Below are 5,532 nucleotides of genomic sequence, written 5' to 3' on the forward strand. Positions count from 1 at the left end.
ACTAGGAAAAGTCGGGGCCGGCTTCCCCTTACTTTTGTAAATAAATTAATCAAAGAAAAAAGTCAAATGAGTACAGGAAAAAGATTTGAATGTATATAAATATACAATATCTGAGTTTACTCTTTATTCACGGCACTAGTGACTACATCTAGTGGTAAAAGAGTGCGCGTTCTATTAATAGTTCGGGGTCTGTACTAATATCGCTTCTAGTTACACTACTGGTTTTAAAGCGTCTTTACGAAGTCAAATTGGTTATAATTCTTTTTGATACTGCAAAAATGTAAGTAAGATTATACATAAGAATTACAATTTTTTAAAATAAGTTTCTTTTTATTCTTACATAGTTTTTAATCCATCTTTTTACCGCCTGCCGACTGAAGAGAGAAGGAAGCATTCACTAAAATGTCGATTGTTGCAAAATTTGTGACTTCAGCATATCTATCCTCTTCGCAAAAGTTGAGGACATCTATGCATATGTTGGCGTACCAACTCTACAGTACAAACGTTGCTTAAAGACCGATATTAGCTCTTTACGCATTGATTCAAATAATCTTTTTATTTTTATAGTATATTTGTAAAATTGTGAGTTTAACTTCCGTATTATCAAAGTTCTTTTTTTAAAAAATTAACCGTAATTTATTTTAAATATTAAACATTTTTATTTTTAAAAATTACGGTGTGTCGCAGGAATCTTATTAAATTCAGCGTGTTGCTAATCCAAAGAGGTTGGGAAACACAAATTTATTTAATAGCAAGCATAATAATTAAATCACATTTAAGCTCGGAAATTTATCTACATTTACTATTGACAATACAGCAATTTCATAAAATGTATGAATTTTAATAATTAAATTACTATGCCGAAATTTTAAATATCTTTAAATAGTATTGGTATTTACTAGAAATTATTTTTATTACTTAAGAAATATATTATAAATCAAAGCAGTTACAGAGTCGAATTAATAAATCTTATGCCAGTTGTCACTTGTAAACAGCATTATTCTGTACGCTCGCATCAAAGTCCCTCCCACTATTTTGAGACTTATTGTATCGTAAATGTAATGAAAATTGTTTTAAAAATTTAATAATTAGAATATTTCTTTTTCTAAATTATAATTTAGTTTCCCGAATAAAATGCAACTAAATTTATAAAGATTAACATTTATTTTAGTCACATATAAGGATAGATCAATAAATAACTAGCCAAAAGCAACAGTTTTGTTGGTTGTCCCGGCTGATTATTTATTGATCCACCTTTATATATTGAATAGCATAAAGGAAAGGAAGTTTATTTAAAAGTTTTTCTGGTGTTATTAATTTAGATATCATGTGCTATTTTTTTTTAATCGTTTGATACGAAACTATAAATTTCTGTATTTAAAAAGTATTTTTTGATTTTTATAACCGACCTGTATCCTTCGTGTAGTTTATTCTAACGGAAATTACGCGATAGACAGGATTTCTGGTTCCTCGATTAGACTTTCAAATGTTTCTTTTTACGTGTGGACTTTTACATGTGGATTACCGCAATTAATTTCGCGCATTAATCAAATCCCGCGTTAAACAAGCGATGCCTGTATTATTAAAATGTAGGCCTATATCATAATGTATCTATAGTATAATACATTAATAGTATTGTAGTAAAACTACTAGAGCTTTTAAATATCATTGAATTTCTGAGGAACTGTCACAATTCTTAATATTTTATAAATTACCAAATTTGTTATAAAATTTTAAGAAAGACTTTTTTGGATATTTATTTGCCTAAATGTTGATATTAATTTATAGTTTACATATCAAATGTTTTTCTTTATTTTTCGTACATCATGTTTGTTCAATATAAGACAATAAGAATAATATAGCTGTTTAATATTGGAAATATTGGCACATATTCAATATATTTTGAATGCCTGCAGATTTTCCTCAAAGATTTAAACGATTGAAATAAACAAAGTAAAAATTAAACTGTGTTATTATATACATTGTATTATATTTTTCAATTGATTAAACAGTACAAGTAGCCATTTGCATTTCTAAACATAAAAACGTTGTAAATATAATGTTGTATGTTTTAGAATAATTGAGCAAAATAAATTACAATGTAAACAGTAGATTTTACGCAAAATGTTTGATTATAATATACAGAAATTTATAAGTTAAATATGATGTAATTTATTTTCAATATAATTTTTTTATTACAATTTATTTTTTCTTTTGTTATTTTCGCCAAATAGAACACTTGAAATGTCTCTTATTCAAGTTTTGATAGGTGTAAACTCTTCTTGATATTTAAAGAAATACTATAAAATTTAGTATAGAATAACATACAATTATTAATAATGGGAAAATTTTAATTAGGCGATTTTATCTCGTTATTATTCTTACCTCATTTTAATAATTATAAAGGTTATCTTTACGGGTATGATTTAAAGGTTTTTACAATGACTTAACAAAACAATTATTTTAAAAAATTAATAATTAAAAATAGAATTATTAGGTTAATAAAGTCTTTAGTTTAGAGAGGTTACAAATAAACGTTCTTCATATAATTTTGAATAACATATTGTATTTGATAATCGAATTAATGATCGGCTTCCGACTGATTAAAAATATAATTGATTACATTAACTTTTTTAAACAGGAAAAATTTATTTTTCTTGCTTGTTAATACCAATTATAATTTTTCCTGTTAAAACAAATTTATTCTTAAAGCTAGGCAATTTTAAAACAAAATCTTACTTTAAAGACAAATAAACCCAATTCCGTTTTTATACGGACCCTTCTTTATCTCACTATTTTGATTTAATACGTTCTTCATTTGGTGTTAAAAGCAAGAGATATTTTGGTGATTGAAAAAGTCGAATAAAAATAAAATGTGTGCGAATAATATAAATCTATTAAAATTTATTGATAAGTAAGCTCCAAAAGCTTTCCCCTTCTCAGATTTATTAACTAAAATTGAAATATTTTGTTTAAATACATCCTGTTTTATATAGAATTTATATTCTCCTAATTTACATAAAATCAAAAATTAAAATTTTATGTCGAATAGAACTACAAATTTTTAAACTTATCTAAGTTATATTTATTTACTTTGACTTTTATTTTCGTTTAAAATTTGATTTTAAAAATTTTATTGCACATTAATGGTATTTTTTTTAAAATATATAACAAAGACATTTATTATTTTTATAAGGTATATTTTTTCACTTGTAAAAATTCTAAAAATTTGAATCGTAAGTCTAATCTGTTACTCTAAAAGACATCGACAAATTTAATGTAAATGGAAAAAATTCAAACTTGCATTTGTTGCAGAAAAAATAATCAAGTGTGTAAAATAAATTTACTTTTATCTTTCTAAGTACATATTATTTGCTTACTAACAGAAACAAATCGATTAAAATATTTAATGAATTGTGCACTTTCTTTATTTCAAACGGCTATTCTATCACTGTATAAACAACAAAATTGTTACTCACTCATTCATGTTAATACGGATAAATTTATATATTTAAATGCTCATTTACATAAACAATTTCAAAATATACCACTCTCGCTAAGTAAAGACTAAAAGTAAGGTACATTTGAATTTTTAATCATCATGAAATAGTAAACAAAAATAATATTATAATCAAAGTGACCAAAACTATACAAAAGGACAATTTTATTACAATATAATTTATTGTATCGTAAAGTTTTATTATGCAATTCTGATTTACTCATTTCTCATATGCTACTTTTTTGTGCTCAGATGATTATTATTTTCATATTATTAAAGAATCAAATATCAAATGCTATTTCTTTTCTTTAATAGCATATATGATGTACTTTAAAGTATTGAAAAGACCGCAAATTTTTACCCAGTTCAACAAAACGTTTGTAATAATTCGTTCCTAAATATCACAATGGAATAAAGAGTATTATGAATTTATTCATAGCTTGGTGAAATCTATTCAAAATCCCAAAATATATATCCGATATACAGTAGTTAAGTGAAGTTTGCACTTCAAATCCTTAATGGTAAAATCCTCACATTACAAGATCTTATCACGATAATTTAAGATAGTTATTTGGGTATGACTAAATAATCTGAAATTATTTGAAATAATAAACAAGCTTACAAAATAATGTTTTAGGTTATTAAATGTAGTAATAATAACTATTATGTCATTGAAAGCGCTCCAGTAACTAACTATAGGACATAAAGGTCGAGATGAACTGAAAATGGAAACATGAAGGAAATATGCCAACGTAATGACTGGTATGATAATTGTTATTTCTTTCAGATCCAAATTCGATGTCTCTCAAGTTTTCTTGTACAACATCCAGAAATTTCGCTGAGGCTGCAGCAAGGAGTACAGCAATAGGAACAGGACGAGGATTCGTCCACTGCATGCAAGAATGATTGTACTGTACTTCAAAGCGAGAAACAGCAAAATCTTTGCAACTCGAAATGCCACAATAGCACGCCTTGTTCCAATAAATAAAGGAGAGCAAATAGCGTAGAGTATACTGATAACAATTATTAAAATAATAGGTCTAATAAATTTTTTTTCGCTAATTACAATTATTGTTAATATTATTTTTCTCTTGTTATAACTAATTTTCACTAACACCGTGTGTTTTAACAGTGAGAAATTTGTTACTACTGTTTCTTACTAGCTAGAACTATAGAAATTTTAGCAAATAGTGTTACTGTTAACAGCATTTTGTTACTTCTAGATTTAACTATGTAATTAAAACTAGAATTAACGAAGAGGTTTGTAATTTTGCCATTTAAGATCGATTTCTGACTGTAATACACATTGCAGCGTAAATTGTCTATAGTTCTTGCAGAAACCCGTATAGTTTATACCACATGGTTTATTCATTCCAAACTAAAATTTAATGTAAATTTGGTGAATACTCGACACATTTTCAAGTATCTAAAAACAGTAGAATTAAGTTTATTGTAGTAATTAGCCTGACACATTGATAATGACACGGTAAAATTAGCGCACTGTTTCTACATCAAATTTTATTTATTTTTTTTAGTAAAATTTACTTTGGAATTTATTTAATTATTATTATTATTAACGCTAGAATTTAAATATTGAAATTCAGAGGTTTAAGTCTGGGTCGCATAAGAGTAAAATGTGACGTAACGACGCGAATGATGTCACTTCTGGTCTAGAGAATGAGACTTCGAAGTTTAAATTTACTCAACTTTTTAGGTCGGCCGACAAATCGATCAATCAAGCAACAGGTAGACGTTATTACATTCGAAAATGTACTACCAAGTTTATGGCTAGCACATTTGCAAAGAGAATGTCTGTATACACGCGTTCAATAATGAATTGTTTTTACAGGAAGGGAAAATGATTTTAGGAGAAACTTCTTTTTTACCTCTACGTCCTTTAATTAATGTTTTAATTTTTATTTTTATATTGTCCACGTAGACCTTGTTTATAAATAGAACTTCTTATCATTGGCGTAGCCAGGATTTTGTTATGGGAGGGGCCTAGTAGAGGCTGTAATTTTCTGGGAGGGGCA

General features: G+C 26.4%; 1 long non-coding RNA gene across 1 annotated transcript; it reads left to right on the forward strand.

The window, feature by feature from the left end:
- The first annotated feature begins 200 nt into the window (after positions 1 to 200).
- On the forward strand, positions 201 to 4,567 carry LOC136989013 (uncharacterized). Its single transcript, XR_010882846.1, has 2 exons — positions 201 to 280; positions 4,287 to 4,567. It is a non-coding gene; the product is annotated as an uncharacterized lncRNA (long non-coding RNA).
- Positions 4,568 to 5,532: the final 965 nt, after the last annotated feature.

This window comes from Centruroides vittatus, unplaced genomic scaffold, assembly GCF_030686945.1.
Source record: "Centruroides vittatus isolate TY-2023 unplaced genomic scaffold, ASM3068694v2 scaffold_435, whole genome shotgun sequence".
In the NCBI taxonomy this organism is placed as follows: Eukaryota; Metazoa; Arthropoda; class Arachnida; order Scorpiones; family Buthidae; genus Centruroides; species Centruroides vittatus.